The following is a 21993-nucleotide window of genomic DNA, read 5'->3' as shown; positions in this document are numbered from 1 at the left end:
GTGTTGCGCCAGTATGGGATGAAGCTTAATCCAGCCAAATGCTTATTCGGCGTAAGCTCCGGTCAATTCCTGGGACATGTGGTCAATCATAGAAGAATTGAGGTCAGCCCAGCGCAGGCAGAAGCCTTGATCAGAAATGCAGAGCCAAAGATAATTAAAGAGGTGCAGGCACTTACAGACCGGATAGCCGCACTGAGCCGATTTATTTCTAAGCTTTCGGACCGCTGTAAACCTTTCTTTGATACAATTCGAGGGCACGGAAGAAAAACCTGGGGGGATGAGTAACGGCAGGCACTAACCAGCCTGAAGGAGTATATGTGTAATCCTCTGATTCTGTCTGCTCCAGAACCGAATGAGAAACTCTTTCTATATCTCGGGGTATCCAGTATAGCAACCAGTGCCGTTCTGATCCGTTGCAAAGAGGGCAAGCAGTTCCCGGTGTTTTATGTTAGCAAGACAATGTCTGAACCAGAAAGAAGGTACTCTAGGGTTGAACGAATGATCTTGTCGCTGGTCAACGCAAAAAGGAAGCTTAGACATTATTTTGAATCTCATCCAATCATCGTTTTAACAACTTTCCCTTTGAGAATGATCCTGCACAAACCGGACCTATCGGGGAGAATGACCAAGTGGGCCATTGAATTAAGTTCATTTGATATCGCATAGGAGCCCAGGACGACAATCAAAGGTCAAGTGGTGGCGGATTTCCTACTTAACTGTGATGCTGAAGATGTGGTGGAGGATTATAATTGATCCTGGTGGAAGCTCTTCGTGGACGGCTCCTTGAATCAAATGGGGGCCGGGATTGGAATTCAATTGTAAACACCAGAAGGAACTATGCTGAGCCAAGCGATAAGACTAGAGTTCAACGCGACCAACAATGAGGCAGAATACGAGGCGTTGATAGCTGGGCTGAAGTTGGCTAAAGAACTGAAGATCAAGAATCTGATTGCTTGTAGTGATTCACAACTAGTCATTCGACAAGTCAATGTGGACTATGGGGCCAAGGATAAGACCATGGAAGCATACCGAACTGCGGTTCTGCGTGAGGCAAAAGCCTTTGATCAGATCAGGTTTATCCAATTGCCGAGAGAGTATAACGAAGATGTTGACCGCTTGGCTTGTAGTGCATCCAGTTCTAGAGATACTTTAGCTAGGGTCATCCCGGTCGATATACTGATCCAACCTTCCATTTTTGAAGAGCTGCCTAATCCGAGCACTCAACATGTTAATGTTATACCATATGAGCCGAGCTGGATTGATCTAATCATGGCTTACATACGTAATGGTGCACTCCCCGAGCGTAAGGACGAGGCAAGAAAAATTAGGTCCAGCGCAGTAAAGTATGCCATTGTGTATGATCAGTTGTATAGACGCTCCTTCTCGGGTCCATATTTGAAGTGTGCTACCCCTGCAGAAGCTAGACAGATTATGCGAACCATTCACGAGGGAGTATGCGGAAATCATTTGGGAGGAAGATCTTTAGCACACAAAGCAATGACACAGGGGTACTTCTGGCCAAACATGGCACGAGATGCAGAAGAATTCTCTAGAAGATGCGATAAATGCCAGAGGTTCGGGTCATTGATACATCAACCACCTGAAGACCTGTACGTAATGGCCACCCCATAGCCTTTCGCGCAGTGGGGGATGGACGTGGTTGGCCCTTTGCCGATTGCAAGATCGTAGAATAAGTACGTTCTGCTAGCTACTGATTACTTCACCAAATGGGTAGAAGCAGAGCCGTACCCTAGTGTCACCCCAACTCAAGTAAGACGCTTCATCTGGAATAATATTATCTGTCATTTTGGCATACCAAGGTCAATCGTGATGGACAATGGAACCAACCTCGATAGCAAGCAAGTGAAAGAGCTGCTTAAAGAATATGGAATCAACCAGAAGTTAGCAGCAGTCAGTTATCCCCAGGCTAATGGTCAAGCCAAAATCACAAACAAGACAATATTTGCTTGTATTAAGAAAAAGCTGGAGAATGAAAAAGGTAAATGGTTAGATGAGCTACCGAATGTCTTGTGGGCTTACAGAACAACCCCAAGACGGCCAACTGGAGAGAGCCCATTTGCTATGGCCTATGGCACCGAGGCGGTGATACCAGTCGAGCATTTGGTTCCAACTGTAAGGAGCTTGGCGTCGGATCAAGAGCAGAATGATAGAATGCTGAGGTTCAATCTTGATTTATTGGAGGAAAAAAGGGATGCGGCTACAGTGAGGCTTGCCTCTTATCAACAAACGCTTGTGAATAGCCATAACAAGAAGGTGAGGCACAGGGGTTTCGCTTTTGGCGATCTGGTTCTGAAAAGGAAGGTGGGAATAGTCAAAAAGATGTTCTCCCCATGGGAAGGTCCATACAGAATAGCAGAGGTCATAGGGAAGGGGGCATACGTCCTAGAAACTATGACAGGAAGGGTGGTCAATAAGCCATGGAATGCTACGTCTCTGAAAAGGTACTACCAGTAAAAGTAGAGTTTAATTTCAAGCAATATGTATGCTCTAAATTGCATGCTTGCAAGTGTACGAAATTTCCATGCTTTATAAAAAGTCTCTTCTTTGTTAAAAATTTACACTCTTCCCATTCAGCAAAGTTAGTGGCAGCTGGCACTTCAAGCCGAACGCCAAACACTTGCTCAAAAAATAAATAAAAAAAAAAAAGCAGCCAAGTGGCAAGAGGCGTTCAAGCCGAGCGCCAGGCATTCAGCAAGTTAGTGGCAGCTGGCACTTCAAGCCGAACGCCAAACACTTGCTCAAAAAATAAAATAAAAAAAGCCAAGTGGCAAGAGGCGTTCAAGCCGAGCGCCAGGCATTCAGCAAGTTAGTGGCAGCTGGCATTTCAAGCCGAACGCCAAACACTTGCTCAAAAATAAAAAAATAATAAATAAAAAAAGCAAGCCAAGTGGTAAGAGGCGTTCAAGCCGAGCACCAGGCATTCAACAAGTTAGTGGCAGTTGGCACTTCAAGCCGAACGCCAAACACTTGCTCACAAATGAGTAAGAAAAGGACAGAATGGTGACATGGCCGAATGTTAAGCACTTGTAAAAATACACTGCAAAGCTGAAAATAGAAAACTCAAAGGAGGAAAGTGATGCTGAGCAAAAGCATTATCATTCATAACCAAAAAGGCCCCAAGGTACGTAGTACCATACATGCAGATTTTAAATAAAAAAAAAAAAAAAAAACTACTACTGGGTGTCAGTTTTGATCTTCTCCAGGCTGTAACTTGTCATTCTCGCCACCATCTTCCTCTGGACCATTGAGATCTTCTCCATTCTCATCTGCCCTATCATCCTTAGAAGGGGAGTCGAGATGAATCACCCCCTCGGCAGGCATAGGTCTGTCGGCAGCAACTGAGGAGGAGGGCACAATGGTAGAAAGGGGAAGAATGTTCAGGGGATGAAAGGGTGGGACAATTCCTGAGGACGCGACCTCTATGCATTCAATAAAAATATTCTCAGCTGGGTCGCATGGTGGATTTTGATAATTGTTTGGGGGGTGGATGTCTAGAGAAGCATCTAGTTCATCAGGACCAGCACAAGAACTTGATTCACCTTCAGGGGGAGAACGGTCAACAAAACCGTCTCTATACCCTTCAGCATACTGAATGGCACTGGTCCTGGTAAAGCGAGCAAAGAGAGCTTTCATACCCTCTTCGACTCTGCCGATCATGTTCATCAGGGAAGACCGTTCGTTTAGGAGTTTTTCCTGGGAGTTCGCATGCGACAACCGTTCAGCAATGAATGAGCGCTGAAGGTCTCCCTTTTCGGCTTTGAGAGAGTCCCTTTCTGTCAGAGCCACACTCTTCTCAGTTTTCAAGATGTCAACCTCATCATGAAGAGAATCCCATTCGGTCTTCAGGGAATCCCGTTCAACTCTGAGGGAATCCCTCTCGTTTGCCAGACCGTCTTTCTCTGCCTTTAGGTCAGCAACTCCCTTCTCTGACTCCCTAAGCTTAGACTCCAGCTCAGCAACTCTAGCCTCAAGAAGATTCTCTGCTTCAACAGACCTTTTAAGGCCCACAGAGAGGGATTTAAGCTTTTTGTTCAGAGTTTCAATTGTTTTTTGAAAAGTGAACATCCCGAATAAAGTCTGCATGAAGAAAAAGAAATTCAGGTCAGACTAACTACTAAGGAATCATAACAGAAAAGGAACACATTTCAGTAGAAGAAGAGTCACCTCCATAGCAGCGGTCAGGAACCGTTAGAACATCTCACCAAAGGATAGCTTGTTCTGGATTTCAAGGTCTTTGGGGGTCCAAAAACCCTTGTAGAAAGCAAATGAGGTGAGGGGGTCCTTGTATATTGAGTCAGTGGGGCCAATGGTTGATCCATCTTCACGGCTGAGCAAAGGTCGCCATGGAAGAACGGATGGAATTGGACCAGAGGTTCTGGCTGACTCGCCTTCAGGAATGAAGAACCGTGCAGGGGGCGATGGTTCAGTAACCCTGAAGGAAGCCGTCCTGATCCTTCGGGTTGGTGGGATATCACTCTGATCATGACCGCCCTCAGGCATTGGCCTTTTTCCTAAACTCTTTTCTGACAGAATAGCATTAGCTGGCCCCCCATTATCCTCAGAATTTCCAGCATCCTGAGTGCTCTCTGAGGAAGTGTCGGACGAGATGTTTGATGGCATAATGACGGGGGCAGCAGGACGGACTTCAGCAGTATGGCCCACAATAGGGTTCTCAGCATGGGTGAGCTCAGAGGGCGCATCAGCAGAACGGTTTGAGACTTGAATCACAGCTGGGGCAACAGCAACTTGATCTGGGGTAGAGACAGCAAGGAGAGATGATGTGGAAGCAGGTGTAGATGATGAAATGATGGCAGGAGCATTAGAAGGGTTGGGAGCAGGACGCCTCCTCCTGCTGAACGATGGGATCTGAATGTTCTCCATTGTAGACCCTAAAAGAGAGATGTCAGAGAGATTATCAGATGTAAGCAAATCAGTAGCTGAAGGGACATCGTTCAGCACACTTTCTTGCAAGGTATCTAGCCTAGCCCTGCAGACGCTATAAACTAGTTCATCATGGGGAATTTGAAGGCATCTACAAAGAAAAGTGCAAAAACGGGGAAGACAACTTTCACAGTGGCATTCGGTAGGATGTGTTTTCAGCTTTTTGTAGCCAGAGATAAAACATGCTCCAAAGGAAGAAGGGATAGGGAAGGAATGGCCGAGCGGAGTCTGCCAATTCCCACCAACCACGATTAAATTTCGCCTCCAACCTTTTTCAAATGAGCTTTCATCAATGCAGATCGACCGTTTGTCAATAGGAAAGAAGTGATAGTACAAGTCATTTTGCGAAATCTTGTTAATCCAACAACAGAGGATAAGGTCAATAATGTCAAGATTGAGACCCCTATCACGATTCAAGAGCAGGAAGACTGAAATTACCCTAAGAAAGTTTGGGTTAACTTGTAGGGGGTAGAGCCCCAATTTGTTGAAAGCATAACAAAAGAACGGGTGTAAGAGGAACCTAATGACGTTCAAGTGAACGGCAGAGAATAAAACTTCCCCAGGAAGAAGACCCTCGCCAGATCTCTCGTCTAAGTTTATTGGGTAGACTCTGAGAGAAACGTCGCGAGGAATATAATTCTTGGATCGAATGGCATTCAGGTTAGGGGAAGCCATAAATAAGGGGAAGAGTCCTAGGCAGTAAAGGCGTCTCTTAAGGAGAGGTTTTAAAAAAAAACTAACCTTGAAAGTTTGTGATGAACTCAGCAATGGCACAGTAGCTAAAAATCGAAAAGGAAGGACTTGCCAGAAGGACTTGCCGGAAGAACTTGCCGGAGAAATTAAAAAGGATCGCCGGAATGTGCAGGAAAGTAACAGAGAGTAGAAGCGAGAGGTAAGAGGAAGGGTGAAGGTTGAAAGACCAGAATTTATAAAGAGGAGAAGTAAAAGCGACATGGAACTCAAAAGGTCAAGGCAAAAAGTGGCGCTGCAGATCTCGAAACTTGGGTTCTTGTGCCAACCGTTCGATTCCTCGAGTCATTGCTCCAAGCCGTCAGACCAAGATCATGTCCTTTCAATAATCTCACCCTCATTAATGAGGAAAGAGATTATTGGGGGCAAATGAGGACACCAAAATGGCCCGAGTTTGATGTGATCCACATTGCATAGGACGGGTCAGGTGTGGACAAACGGGATGGAGCAAGTTTGCGCTGGATGGGTCCAGGTCCATAAAGTCATTTCAGAAGCCCATGTTAAAATGAGGGAAGTTGAGTCCAGGCAAAGGGAAGTGGATAAGGCCCAGGCCAAAGGAGGTGGTAACCATCTATAAATAAGGGGAATCGAAAGGGAAAAAGGCAATTGGAGTGAAGAAGTTCTGGGGGAAATTCTTTGTACTTTCATTTTGTAACTTATGGGCTTTAATAGAGTTTGTTACTTAAGGTAAACAAGCCCATTCTTTTTAGGGTTAGTTTTTCATTATTTTAACTAGTGAATATTATTTTATTATTATTAATTTTTATTTTTTAGTCTGTATCGTGATATTATATTCTCTCTGTAAAAACACGCGAAAGAGGAAAAACGAAGAACGAGCTAGGGTTTGGAAGAGGAAGCTCAGAGATGATGAAGCAGATGATGGAGATTATTCATCTTCGAATCCGTCAATCATGAGTGGCTGATTCTTCTACTTAGGGTTGGATAAACCCTAAGCATGTAACCTAATTTCTCTCTTTTCACTTTTTGGGGATGAATTTGTGTAATTAGTGTTTAGCCTTGAATGTTTATGAATAAATTCTTCCATTTGATTATCTATGTCAATATCATGTTGTCTTATATGTGTTTGATTGTTAATCAAGTTCTACACTTGAATTCTTGTTAATTGATTCTTGTGATGGCTATGCATGGTATTAATTAGTTGTAATCGTATTCAAATTGATGGAAAATTACTTCTATTTGATGGATGGCACTATATGTTTAGGTTAATTTATTGTCTAATTAGTTTTAAATTCATGTTTAATTAGTTTAATTTAAGTTTAATTAATTTAATTGCTATTCAATTATTAGGTAAGTAGACCATCCATACTTTTGTTTGAATTTCATACTTTTTGTCACAATAGCATTATCTTTTAGATTAATGTAAGCTAGAATTGTAACTTGAATTGATGGATCATTCTTTGGATTGGTGAATTGTATTATACTTAGTTTATTTGTTATTAAGTAGGCAATTCAGGCTTGAAATTGATGCTTCATACTTTTCTTTGCAGTTATTAGTCACATTTAGATTACACATTATTATTTCCCCAATTAGTTGAAAGTGAGTGAGTTAGGGAATGTACTTAGTGGTGAATCCTACACCCTAAGTCTCTTTCCAATGTTTTAAACTCCATAATTTTATTGCAATCATTTGGCTTAAAATTAGTCTAATAACAAAACCAAACCTTTTTAGCAATCACATATGTACCAAAGTAGAATTCAATTCTGGAAAACCTATAATTATTTAGATCTCTTAGTACGATCCTTGCTCACTTCGTACTCCATAGTATAAGTGTTTAGTGGTTTTATAAATTTTAAAATATGGTGCCCATTTGACATTATTTCTAAACCTAAAGTGTTGTGCATTATTTTGTGCACACGCTCGGTCGCACCATAATTTTGGCGCCGTTGCCGGGGATAGTTAGGTTTTAAAGAATTGACTTAGACATTAGTTCTTTATTGATTGTTTACTTTTAAGTCATTTTAATTTTTTATTTTCTCATTTGATTTGTCAATTAGGTAATTGAAGGAAAGTGGAGCAAACGCTGGACTTGGAAGCAATTAAAAAAAATTTGAAGTTGCTTAAGGACCATTTGTAAGTTTCTCTTTAATTTTTGTGCTTAATTGTTTACTATTTTGCATGTTTTGGACAGCCCAAGTGGAGGCTTAATTTGAATTGTTTTATTTTTAAGTCCAAGCATACCTTCTTATAGAAGCCATCGGCCCGTGTGAAGGTATTTATTTGTTTTAAGTGCATTGATATTATTGAGGAGTTTGGGAACATCGTATGTAGAGGTTGAAAAATTGAAGTGTTGGTGTGTTGACTTATTCTAGTGCATGCATGGTCGTAGATCACTTAATCGTCCTCTTGCTCCTGTAAATCAAAATCTCAAAATTTCCCTTTGGCATTTAAGAGGTAATAATCATCCTAATTTTCCAAATTTTGATTTTTCATCACCTTTAATGGAAGACCCAATAGATCCAATTGAAGATCCCATTGTAGATCTTGGTCATGTGGATCATAACGGTGTGCACCACCCACCACAAGTTCATATTGTGCATCCTCAAGGTGTGGATCCACCCTTGGGAATGCCACGACCAATCAATCATGTTGTGCAACAACCTAATCTAGGGATGCCAAGGCCAAATGTTGTTCCCCCAATTAGTGAGCAACAACAACAATATGTTCAAATGGCATATCCTCAACAAGGTCAAATGGCATATCATCAGCAAGGTCAAATGCCATATCCTCCTCTCAATCCTCTCAATCTTCCAATGGTCCTTAGGGATCGTTACACTCCAAATCAATATAATGCATCCACTTGTATTCAATTGCCAAATTTCCGTGCTCATCATTATGAAATTAAGGCTTCCACCATTAACATGTGCCCCCTTTTCTATGGGTTGAGCAATAAAGAACCTTATAAACATTTAGATGAGTTCTTGGAAGTTTGTTCCACCGTAAAAATCATGGATGTTCCAGAAGGAGTCCTTAAAATGAAGTTTTGCCCTTTCACTCTTCTGGATAAAGCTAAATATTGGTTTAACAACTTGTGGCCAAATACAATCACCTCTTGGGCACAATTGCAACAAGAGTTCCTAAAGAAGTATTACCCCCACAAGTCAAACTGATGCCATGAGAACTTCCATTCGTGAATTTAAACAACAAAAAGGAGAACCCCTTCATGAAGCATGGGAACGTTTGAATGACTTGCTACGGAAGTGTCCACATCATGACATTCCTAAGTGGTAATTAATTCAATGTTTCTTTTCAAGTTTATCCGATGCCAATAAGGGCATTGTTGATGTTTTTTGTGGCGGAAGCTACATAGAAAGAAATAAAGATGAAATTTGGCTTCTTTTTGAAAAAATGAGCGAAAACTCAATGCATAGATCTTCATCTTCTAGGGGTGGTCACCTATCAAATATGGGAGGCAAGAAAGCTCTAAATCAAATAGACTCTTCCATGGAAATTGCCGCCGAGGTCAAAAATCTTACTCAAAGACTTTATAAATTCCTTTTGAATCAAGGTCCGGCAATTCAATCTTATTCTCATCCATCCAATGAAATGTGCATGACTTGTTCTAGTTACACTCACCATACTTCAAACTGCCCTCTGAGACAAATCATACAAAGTGAGTCTCAAGAACAAGCAAATGCAGCTTTCATTCATCAAGGGAACAACCCTTATTCCAATACTTATAATCCGGGGTGGAAAAATCATCCTAACTTTGCGTGGAGAAATCAAAGAGACGGTACAAATTCTTCTCAAACTCAAGGTTACCAAGCAAAGTATGTTCTCCCACATTTTCAAAATCAAAATCAGAATTCTCAAGGTTACCGTCCTTCATTCTATCCTCAGAATGTGAATCAATACTCTCATCCTCAAACATCAAATTCCCAATCCTACTCTAATCCAAATCAAGCGCCTCCTAAGAGTTCCGCTTTTGAGGACAAGGTTTTGCAAGCCTTAGGTGATCTTTGAAAAGATAATCAATTGTTTCATTCTCACTCTCAATCAATTGCAAAGCTTAAAGCTCAAATCGGGCAATTAGCTAATTCTTTAAATGTGAGAGAGAAAGGTAAGTTGCCTAGTCAAACTGAGACCAATCCTAAGGGGCAATTTATGGCATAAGCAAGTCCTTCATTAGAATTTTCTGAAAATGAGCAAGTTCAAGCAATTACTACCTTCAGGAGTGGTAGGAAAGTGGATAATAAGGTAGAGGTACCTAAGGAGGATAGTGAACTAAAGCAACCAAGTGGTAGCATCCGTCCTATTCTAAATCCTATTCCTATTTCTTTGGATGTTAGTGGTTCCAAAAAGGACCTTCCATCATCTTTATCATCACCTCCCCAATTCAAGAAGCCTTATGAGCCAAAAGCTCCATTTCCTCAAGCTTTGAGAGAGACTTCATTATTTGGGAGACAAGAAGGAAAAATTCATGATATGACGGAAGTGTTCAAACAAGTAAAAATCAATCTTCCTCTTCTAGATGCAATTAGGCAAATTCCACCATATACAAAGTTCTTGAAGGACTTATGCACACAAAAGAGGAAGAGCAAAGGAAAAGACCTTAAGAAAGTGCTTTTAACAGAACAAGTGAGTTCCATCATTCTGTCTAACACTCCTCCTAAGTTCAAGGATCTGGGTGCTTCGACCATTTCTTGTGTTATTCGAAACCAAGAGATTCGTAGAGCTCTCCTTAATTTAGGTGCAAGTATCAATCTCATTCCATACTCTGTTTACTTGCAATTAGGATTAGGGGACTTAAAGCCAACATCAGTAGTAATCCAACTAGCCGATAGATTAATTAAGAAATCGAGGGGAATTGTTGAGGACATCTTGATTAAGGTTGATAAATTTTATTTCCCGATTGATTTTGTGGTACTTGATACTGAGCCAGTCCCTAATCTTACCAATCACATTCCAGTTATCCTAGGAAGACCATTTCTTGCCACTGCCAATGCTACCATTAATTGCAGATCCGGTATTATGGACATCTCTTTTGGCAACATGATGGTTAAGCTTAATGTTTTCAATGCAAGTCAACATCCCACAGATGAAGACGAGTGTTTCCTAGTGGATGTCTTAGATGAAACCGTAGAGGAGACTATTCCCTCTATTCTCTCTAAGGACCCTCTTGAGGCGTGCCTTTGTGAAATGTTCGAAAGTTGTGGTTTTAACACAGAAGGATCCATAAGTGACATGAATGCTTTAATGGACTCTATGGTCACTTTGGATTACCCACCTTGGAAAAGCAAGAAAGAACCTTTTCCTTCACTCTCTAGTACTCTACCAGTTCCGTCTCTCATCTCTCCTCCTACTCTTAAGCTTAAACCTCTTCCATCTGATCTCAAATAGGCCTTCTTAGGCCCAAAAGAGACTCTTCTGGTCATCATTGCTTCAAATCTTGAAAATGACCAAGAGAATGATCTTTTGGAAGTGCTTAAAGCTAACAAAGAAGCCATTGGATAGAGTGTGGCTGACTTAAAAGGCATTGACCCTTCTATTTGTATGCATCGCATACACATGGAAGAGGATGAAAGGCCATTTAGGGATGATCAAAGGAGATTGAACCCAAATATGAAGGAAGTTATCATGAAGAAGGTTGTGAAACTTCTAGATGCGGGAATCATTTATCCTATCTCTGATTCCAAATGGGTTAGTCCAACTCAAGTGGTTCCTAAAAAGTCGGGAATCACAGTTGTTAAAAATGCTAAGGGTGATCTCATTTCAAAACGCACCGCCACTTCGTGGCGTGTTTGCATAGATTACCGAAAGCTGAATTCCGCCACTAGGAAGGACCATTTTCCATTGCCTTTCATTGACCAAATCTTAGAAAGATTAGCCGGGCAACAATACTATTGCTTCCTAGATGGTTCCTTGGGGTACAATCAAGTGGCCTTAGATCCATTGGATCGAGAAAAGACCACCTTTACATGTCCTTTCGGTACATTTGCTTATCGACAGATGCCTTTTGGATTGTGCAATGCTCCTGCCACTTTCTAAAGGTGTATGATGTCAATTTTTTCGGACATGGTGGAAAAGTATTTAGAAGTCTTGATGGATGACTTCTCGGTTTTTGGGTCCTCATTTGATTCGTGTCTCCAAAATCGAAAAAAAGTACTTCAAAGATGTCGTGAGACTAATCTTGTGTTAAGTTGGGAAAAGAACCATTTCATGGTTCAAGAAGGAATCATGCTTGGACATGTCATCTCTAAAAGAGGAATAAAAGTAGATAGAGTGAAAGTTGAGCTGATTTCTGAATTGTCTCCACCTACTACGGTAAGAGAAATCTGCTCCTTTCTAGGACATGTCGGTTTTTATCGCCAGTTCATCAAAGACTTTAGCAAAATTGTTAGACCCTTGTGCAACCTTCTTGCCAAGGAGACTCCATTTGTTTTTGATGAAGCATGCCTAAATGCTTTTCATCAACTTCGCACTCTTCTATCATCCGCTCCCATCATGCAACCTCCAAATTGGTCCTTACCATTGAGATTATGTGTGATGCTTCCGACTTTGCAATAGGTGCTGTTTTGGGGCAAAGGGTAGGTAAGCTATCATGTGCTATATACTATGAGAGTAAGACTTTCTCAGGTGCCCAATTGAACTATTCTACTACCAAGAAAGAATTACTTGCCGTAGTATATGCCCTTGATAAATTTCGGTCATATCTCTTAGGATCTAAGGTAATTGTGTTTTCCGATCATGCCGCTCTTAGGCATCTTTTAATGAAAAAGGAAACCAAACCTTGCTTGATAAGATGGATCCTACTTCTTCAAGAATTTAACTTTGAAATCAAGGACAAAAAGGGCTCCGATAATGTCGTTGCCGATCATCTGTCTAGATTAATGGTTGAATCTTCTTCAAATCTTGAAATTCATGAATCATTTTCGGATGAACAACTCTTTCAAATCTCAAATGGGACGTTGCCTTGGTTCGCCGACATTGTTAATTATCTTATAACCGGCAAACTTCCCATTACTTGGTCAAAACAAGAAAATGACCGATTCTTTGCTAACATCCGAAAATACTATTGGGAAGATCCCAATCTGTTTTGTTATTGCCCGGATCAAATCATAAGGAGATGTGTGCCAGAAAGTGAAGTTCCGAGTGTCCTTGTGTTTTGTCACACATTTGCTTGTGGTGGGCATTTCAGTGGAAAAAAGACCGCTTTGAAGGTTCTTCAAAGTGGGCTCTTCTGCCCACTATCCACCGAGATGCCTATAACTTTTGCAAGGTGTGTGTTCGGTGCCAAAAGTTAGGATCAATGTCAAAGAGAGACATGATACCTTTAACTTCAGTCTTCGTAGTTGAAATCTTTAATGTATGGGGCATAGATTTTATGGGACCATTCCTAATGTCTTATGGCTTTCAATACATTCTCGTTGCCGTTGATTATGTGTCAAAGGGGGTTAATGCTTGTGCTACCAAAACGAATGACCACTCCGTGGTAATTGCATTCGTCAAATCAAATATTTTTACTCGTTTTGGTATGCCAAGGGCTATGATAAGTGATGGAGGAAAATATTTCTGCAATCAATTTTTGAAGAAACTCTTTTTGAAATACTCTATCACACATAAAGTGGCCACTCCCTACCATCCCCAAGCAAGTGGGCAAGTCGAGGTGTCAAATAGGGAAATCAAGTATATTCTTGAGAAAACTGTCAATCCGAACCGAAAAGATTGATCAAGGAAATTGAATGATGCTTTGTGGGCTTACCGGATAGCTTACAAGACTCCAATAGGCATGTCTCCATATAAACTTGTTTATGGGAAACCTTGTCATCTTCCGGTTGAGCTAGAACACAAAGCACTTTGGGCAATAAAAAAGCTCAACTTTGATCTTGATAAGGCCGAAAGGACCGTTTACTCCAATTCAATGAGTTAGAGGAATTGCGAAATAATGTCTATGTCAGTTCAAAAATCTACAAGGAAAGGACAAAAGTATTTCATGATAAACATATTGTGAAAAAGTCCTTTGAGGTTGGTCAAAAGGCTTGGTTATTCAACTCTAGACTCAAATTCTTCCCTGGAAAGCTTCGAACCAAATGGGAAGGCCCTTATCAAATCATCTCCGTTTCATCTCATGGGGCGGTTGAACTTAAAAATCTAAAAGATGAAGGGACCTTCAAAGTTAATGGTCAAAGGTTTAAACCATACATTGATGGACAAGTTTTTCAAAGAAATGTGGAATCCGCCCTCTTGGTAGATCCCATTTACTTTGAAGATTGAGAGCATTTTACGTCTTTCTAACGACGTTAAACACTAGTTATATCGAGTTTTTCCTTCGTTGCATGTTAATTTACATTTTTGTTACTATTTTATATTTTTTTTTCCTTTTTCCTTTTGTACATTTATGCATTTTTAAATTAAAAAAATAATAATAATAACCAAAAAAAAAAAAAATTGTAAATGAGTAGTGTAAGTTGATGTTTGATTTTATTTCCATTTATTATTATTATTATTATTATTATTATTATTATTTCATTTTAGTTTTGCTTTATTCAAAAAAAAAAAAAAAAAAAAAATAGTACTAGTTCGTATAGGTTGCTTTGTGATTTTATTTTAATTTTATTTATTTATTTGTTTATTATTATTATTATTATTATTATTTATTATTATTATTATTATTATTATTTTATTTTATTTTAGTGTATATATGTTTTTTAGTTTTGCTTCAAAAAATAAAAATAAAAAAATAAAACAAAACAATCTATGGGACACAATGGGAGGTCAATCCCATACTTTGAGAGCAACAAAAAAAAAAAAAAAAGGCTCATGTGGATCAATTCCCCAACCATCCATGGGGATCAATCCCTTTTCACTTTTTCATTTTTTTTTTTTTTTTACATAAAATTTACGATCCCTCACTTATGGTGATCGAACCCCTAGCTTGCCCTCGATGCCTCCATGCCCAAACAAAATTCTTTTTCTTTCCCCAAAAATCTCTAAACCCAATTTCATCGTCCAACCCTCACGGTTGGCTCTTCTCTTCCGCGGTGTCGTAGGCCTTCAATTCCGGCGCCATGCCTCTCGGCCTTTGCTTTGCTTTGCCAGTTTGAGACTCAGTTCTTTCTTCTTCTTTTCCAGCGGCTTTGCTTTCCTTTGTAAAACGCTGTTGGGTGCGATTACAAGGGTGGGGTTGCCGTTCCTGAAAAACAGCAGCGCCGACAGCGGGATTTCAACAGCGTCGCGGCTGGGTCATTTAACGGCGTCAGATCTGGGTTCTCTCCAGCGATCTCAGCTGGGTTTTCTCCGGATCGCGGCTGTTCGTCTTTCCGGATCGCGGCTATTCGTCTTTCCGGATCGCGGCTGTTCGCTGTTCCTTTCGGCGTTAAGATTGGTTTGTTCTTTCCAGCGCCAGCTGAGTTCCTTTCCGGTGATTTTGACTGTGTTTCTCCAGCGATTCCGGTGACTGTGTCAAAATCACCGGAATTTAACTGGGTTTCTCCGGCGGTTTTAACTGGGTTTCTCCGGCGTTTTTGACTGGGCTTTCTCCGGCGAGTTTGTGGGTCAAAATAAAAAAAAACAGCAGCAGCAATTTCTGGGTTCTTCTCCAGCGATTTGCGGCTGGTTTTTCTCCGGCGTCGCGGCTGGGCTTTATCTTTCCGGCGGGATCGTGATTCGCCCTTTATTTTTCCGGCTCGTTCTTCTCTGATTCCGGCTGGGTTCTTCCGGCGAGCTTGTGAATCGCTGGTTTCTTCTCTGATTCCGTCTGGGTTCTCCTCAGGCTACGATTTGAGACTCGGCCTTGCTTCGTTTAAACAGCGCCCTTTGCTTCGCCCTTTATTTTTCCAATGTCACGGGTAATGAAAAAGGAAACCGATCATGCTGCGCCAACGGTTAGCTGCGTTAAATTCCGGCCATGGTTCTGAGTTCTTCTCCACCGACGGTTTGAGGTTCGCCCTTTGATTTTGAGAACTTCAATTTCTCCAGGATTTATTCTTTCGGTAGCAAATCCACGACCTGATAGTTAGGGTGAATGAGAATCATTCCACTCAAAAGAGAACAGAAAGTACGAACAAAATGACAGTTTATATTCCATTTGAACAATCCACTTCTCCATTATTGTGTCATCCCGGTCAAAAGTGATTGCAAGTTTGACAGAGTGGAAGAAAAGAAAAGAATTCTTTCGAAAAAAAAAAAAAATTACAAAATTTTTATCAGTTTAACAAAAAAATAACAAGAATAATTTATTGAAAAAAGTTTAGTTGAACTGGGTTGTTCATAATTTGGTTTAATTTGTGAGGATTTGTTTTGGACTTAATTTGTTGATTCCAAAAGTCTAAATTGATGATAAAAAAATGAAAATAAATAATAAATAATTCTAGATTGATGATTAAAAAAAAAATAAAATAAAATAATAAAAAAAAAATATCCGAGAAGCATTCGGTCACGTTAAACTTAACTCATTTTTTTATTTTTTTATTTTGTAAGTTGTATATTCATGTTTTTTTTCTTTGTTTCTTTAAAAAAAAAATACCACAAAAATTAAAAAATATGCGTTACCGGTATGCCCTTATGATTGGATTTGCATGTTTTAATCTATTATAAAGGATTTCATCTCTTATCTCTTTGCAACGTGATATCTATTGCTTTGGACTGTATGCATTGCTTATTCCATGTCATATTTGATGTAAGTTTGCTAGTATGGTTATATAGACAGGTTTTTGCATCCAAATTTAGGGGAGACATCTTTCCTACTGGATCATTGTCGGATTTCATAATCTTTGCTATCACGGTATACTCTTTTCATCATATTTCATTGTTCTCATTGCACATTGAGGACAATGTACAGTTTAAGTTTGGGGGTAAGGTTGATCGTTATGATTCATTCTATTTTAAGTTGAGTTTTAAATGCATGATGAGATTTGAGATGTATTTGGCAATAATTTCGAACTTTTGACGTATAGTGCCTTTGAAAAACAAGTTCTTAAAGTCTAATACTTCTTGTATACTCTAGGATGCCATTTAGGAGTAAATTTTTAATTTTTGATATCATGTTTGCTCTTGTGGTACACATTATCTTGTTGGTTAAAAATGCTTTGAGAGTTGATTTTAGAATTCTACACTTGCACTTGCGCACACTAGCATTCAATTTGTGGGATACATGCTTAGTTGATTATTGTCTTGGTTTATCCCAATTGAGCTAGTATGCTTTGAAAGTTTTCATTCTTGATAAAATGGCCTTGCAAAGAAAAGAAATAAAAGCACTCACCAAAGATGAAAAAAAAATTGCATTCTTTCAATATGTCAACTGATTAAAAAGGAAGACAAGGAAAGAATGTAAGATGTATGATTAGTTTGATTTCGTAGCCTAGCCATTCCAAGTCATTACGCCCTTAGGAGTGTCTTTACACTTAACGCCTTAAGACCATCTGGTTTGGGAGTCGTTTGCTCAACGCTTGTTACATGGGGTGATTGGAGAGCTTAAGGAACTTGGACATTGCACACGGTCATACACAAAAAAAAAAAAAATAATAATAATAATAATAATAATAATGAAATGAAATAAATAAACAAAGAATGTTTGATTGAATAATAAGGTTCATTCAATGTCTTGATATCTAAAACTATATCTGTATGCTAGTTTGAGGGTAAGGTTATGTCATTACTTTGATTTGTTAGGATAGCAACACATTTTGATGCCGGTTCACTCAAAAAGGATGATAGAATTGATTCAATTTGCATGATTAACTTGCTTGATGTGTGGAGGACCATTTTTACTTACATGATATTGAAATGTTGAGAATAACTTAGAAATGTTAAAAATTTGCATACTTTAAGTAATTTACTTTCAACACTTGTTTGATATGTGTCATTGCTTCTCAAGTAAGAAAGAGCTGTTGATGTTTGTGGGTACCATTTCTGGAAACCCTCACAAGACCTCACTCGTCCACTAGGGGTAACGTAGGGGTTTAAAAGGCTTGTTGCATATGCTAAATGTATTCGTGATCCCTACGAAAGTGGTGTTATCTTTCTTTGTTTTATTAGTTCATAGTTGTATATATGTTTGTTTCATTCTCATATACTGTAGTTCATTGCTAGGGACTAGCAATATCTAAGTTTGAGGGCGTGATAAAAACATAAATGTTGTACATTTCAGCACCTAAAATAGGGTATTTTAGTTCTTGCATCTATCTTATTTTCATATTTTAGTTCTAATTTATATTTTTGTTAATTTCAGGTCAATAAGGTTCAAATTGACTAATTTCGGTTCATTAAAGCCTTTTTGGAGACAAGCAAAGACATTCGGAAAAAGTTCAGAAAATGGCAAAAAGAGGTTGCAACCCATTGTTCGTATTAGGGCTGCAAGTTGGGTTGGCCCAACCTAGCCCAACCCGAACCCAACTTTAACCCGAATCGGGTTGGGTTGGGCCAACCTGAATTGTACTTAACATAGGTTGGGTCATAACCAGGATCGAATATTTTCGGGCGGGTTGGGTCGGGTTGACAGGTTAATTTTTTTTTTTTTTTTTCGAAAATTTATATAAATATTATATATATGTGTATATTATATATATTTAATTATATTATTATTAAAAATATATATATTTTTAGGGCAAATCATTTCAGCCTCCCTCAATTACCTTCATCTCTATTCTCATTCTTTAACTCTGAAATTGCTCTCTCTCTCTCTTGCGCAACTACAAAATCAACAAGAATCAGAAGTTCAAAACCTATATATTTCAATTTATCTATCTGTCTGCTAGAATCTAAAGTTCAAAACCTAATACCTATATCAAAACCCATATCGGCATATCATTTCAAATTGTTCAAAAAATCAAAACCCATTTCAGATTCAACTGCTCGTCGTTTTCGTCGCCGTTGTCGGCGATGAATTGTTTCTAATTCTCGAAGACGAAAGCGATTCTTGGAGATGCCCAAAAAGCATATCAACCACAGTTTGAGAAGATCGAGGAGCACAATTTCTGCATGAATCCCTCTTAGATCAAGTACAATTTAATCACCATGAATCCCTCTCAAATCAAGAACAGAAGAAGAAGAGACTCCCATGGCTATGGCGAGTGACGAAGATACGATAGAGAATTGTTTGGTTCTCCTCTGCATCGAAGTTGTGTCGTACTATAGAAAGAGGAGAGAAAGAGAAAGAGAAAGAGAAAGAGGAGAGAAAAAAAAAAAAAAAAATGGGTTTCGGGTTGGGTTCGGGTTAAGCCCGAGCCCAATCCGAATGTGTCCGGGTTTTGACAAAACCCAACCCGAACATGAACCTCATTTGTGAATATAAGCCCCAATTTTAAAATTTCTAGGCTGGGCTTGGGTTGGGCTGGGTTAGCCCGCCCAAGTTGCAGCCCTAGTTCGTATAATGTGTTCATCCTTCAAAAGCAGTCAATTCTACCTTTTTCGGGCATTTGATGATGTTCCCAAATATCAAGAAGCAAACCAATGAGCTCGGGGCCAAAATGGAGCTAAATAAAGCTTACAGGAAATTTCCAAGCCTGGGGGATCGATCCCCCACTATTCACAGAACTAAAAATGCCCTTGGGGGATCGATCCCCAAGGCTCGGGGATCGATCCCCCAGCACCTGGTAGCATTACGGGATTTATGTTTTGATGGCTACGGGATTTTGTCTTTTGAGCTTATTTTTGTAACTCATGGGCTTTAATAGAGTTTGTTACTTAAGGTAAATAAGCCCATTCTTTTTAGAGTTAGTTTTTCATTATATTAACTAGTGAATATTATTTTATTATTATTAAGTTTTATTTTTTAGTTTGTATCGTGATATTATATTCTCTCTGGAAAAACACACGAAAGAGGAGAAACGAAGAACGGGCTAGGGTTTGGAAGAGGAAGCTCAAAGATGATGAAGCAGATGATAGAGATTGTTCCGTCTTCAAATTCGTCAATCATGAGTGGCTGATTCTTCTACTTAAGGTTGGATAAACCATAAGCATGTAACCTAATCTCTCTCTTTTCACTTTTTGGGGATGAATTTGTGTAATTAGTGTTTAGCCTTGAATGTTTATGAATAAATTCTTCCATTTGATTATCTATGTCAATATTATGTTGTCTTATGTGTGTTTGATTGTTGATCAAGTTCTACACTTGAATTCTTGTTAATTGATTCTTGTGATGGCTATGCATGGTATTAATTAGTTGTAATCGTGTTCAAATTGATAGAAAATTACTTCTATTTGATGGATGGCATTACATGTTTAGGTTAATTTATCGTCTAATTTGTTTTAAATTCATGTTTAATTAGTTTAATTTAAGTTTAATTAATTTAATTGCAATTTAATTATTAGGTAAGTAGACCATCCATACTTATGTTTGAATTATATACTTTTTGTCACAATTGCATTATCTTTTAGATTAATGTAAGCTAGAATTGTAATTTGAATTGATGGATCATTATTTGGATTGGTGAGTTGCAGTACACTTAGTTTATTTGTTATTAGGTAGGCAATTCAGGCTTGAAATTGATGCTTTATACTTTTCTTTGCAGTTGTTAGTCACATTTAGATTACACATTATTATTTCCCTGATTAGTTAAAAGTGAGTGAGTTAGGGAATGTGCGTAGTGGTGAATCTTACACCCTAAGTCTCTTTCCAATCTTTTAAACTCCATAATTTTATTACAATCATTTAGTTTAAAATTAGTCTAATCACAAAACCAAACCTTTTTAGCAATCACATAAGTAATAAAGTAGAATTCAATTCTGGAAAACTTATAATTGTTTAAATCTCTTGGGACGATACCTGCTTACTTCATACTCCATAGTATAAGTGCTTAGTGGTTTTATAAATTTTAAAATATGGTGCCCACTTGACATTATTTCTAAACCTAAAGTGTTGTGCATTATTTTGTTTACACGCTCAGTCGTACCACGCCTCATCAAGACTTAAGATAAACGCTAAGGCACTACGACATTTTACAAAGGGGAAGAAGGTCAATTTGAGAAAAAAAAGGGTGGCAGCCCCCTTGGGCTGCCATGGCTGATTTATAGCAGCGTGAGAAGAAAGAGAATCCCCTGTTTTAATTTTATAACCCCTATTTATAGTAAAACCCTAAAAGGGCCCCGAAAGGGCCCTGCTAAATCTAGAAAAGTGGAATTTGCGCAGACGCGCTGAAACATTAAAACACCGTGAATGAAAAAGAACCGAAATGAAAAAAAAAAAAATAAATAACGGAAGAAATGGCATTGAAAACTGAGTCCCGTGCAGGAAGGTATGTCCCGAAACAAGTTTGCGACAACTAGGGCCGAAAACCCTAAAACTGGGGAAAATGACCAGAAGGAAATTCTAAGAGTTCCCGAACCAACGAAATGTGAAAATGAATCCCGTATGAGGATTTAGGCTTAAAATGAGGCACTTTGCAATAATTTTCGTTAATTACACAATGGCCCTCCAAGAAAGGATAACTGCAAAACTGCCCAGAAAATATCTTCTAAAAGATATTTTCTTAAAAACCCCTGAAATAAATATCTTCAAAAGATATTTATGAAAAATACCCCAAGAAATATCAATGTTTCTGAATAACCTACAGGAGAAAGAAACAACCGGCAAGCTTTTCTCTAAAAGTAAAGTTACGTGTTTCGAGGAAATCGACTGGATTGAAAACTCGTGAAGTCAAAACTTAACTCCGAACACGGAAAGTGAGGTTGTGCCAATAAAGTGACAAATGGGAAAAGGACGAAAAGTGAACAGTGTCCGAAAAATGAAAATGTGAAAATGACTCGGTCATTAAAGGAAGTTATCAACCCAAAGGAAAGAGTCTCGGAAACCATTTCTGAGCACTCGTGATGACACTAAGTGGTGAGTAACTGAACTCAAAAAAGAAAATTCAACGGAAAAAATTTATCCGTAAAATTTAAGAAAAGGAAAGAAAAGAAAATGACCGGGTCATTACATTTTCATTCTGGGTTATTCGTGCAGTTATCCCTTTTTGGAGGGCCATTGTGCAATTAATAAAAGTTATTGCAAAATGTCTCGTTTTGAGCCTAGATCCTCATACGGGATTTATTTTCATTTTTTGTCGAGTCACGTACTCTTAGAATTCATTCCAGTCATTTTTCCCTATTTTAGGGTTTCCAACCCTAGTTGCCGCCGAACTCTTTCGGGGTATGTCTTTCTGCTCGGGACTCGATTTTTAACACCGTTTCTTCCGTTGTTCATTTTTTCTTATTTCGGTTCTTTTTCGTTCATAGTGTTTTATCGTTTGAGTACGTTGCACAGATTTCACTTTTCGTGGCCGAGCGGGCCCTTTTAGGGCACTTTTTGGGAATAGTATAAATAGGAGGGAAGAGAGAGGAAAAGT

The 21993-nt window shown here is 39.0% G+C and overlaps 1 long non-coding RNA gene and 1 other non-coding gene across 2 annotated transcripts; one reads left to right on the top strand and one right to left on the bottom strand.

Moving 5' to 3' along the window:
• Nucleotides 1–8842: 8842 nt before the first annotated feature.
• Nucleotides 8843–8949, bottom strand: LOC132267861 (small nucleolar RNA R71). The gene has a single exon (XR_009469109.1). It is a non-coding gene; the product is annotated as a small nucleolar RNA R71 (small nucleolar RNA).
• Nucleotides 8950–14145: 5196 nt separating this feature from the next.
• Nucleotides 14146–19796, top strand: LOC132267309 (uncharacterized). Its single transcript, XR_009468974.1, has 2 exons — nucleotides 14146–15612; nucleotides 17901–19796. It is a non-coding gene; the product is annotated as an uncharacterized LOC132267309 (long non-coding RNA).
• Nucleotides 19797–21993: the final 2197 nt, after the last annotated feature.

This window comes from Cornus florida, unplaced genomic scaffold, assembly GCF_030987335.1.
Source record: "Cornus florida cultivar Cherokee Brave unplaced genomic scaffold, ASM3098733v1 CherokeeBrave_3.0.0_Hap2_Chr07, whole genome shotgun sequence".
Lineage (NCBI taxonomy): Eukaryota > Viridiplantae > Streptophyta > Magnoliopsida > Cornales > Cornaceae > Cornus > Cornus florida.
Note: the sequence above shows the minus strand (reverse complement) of the source record. Positions and strands in the feature narration are given on the sequence as shown.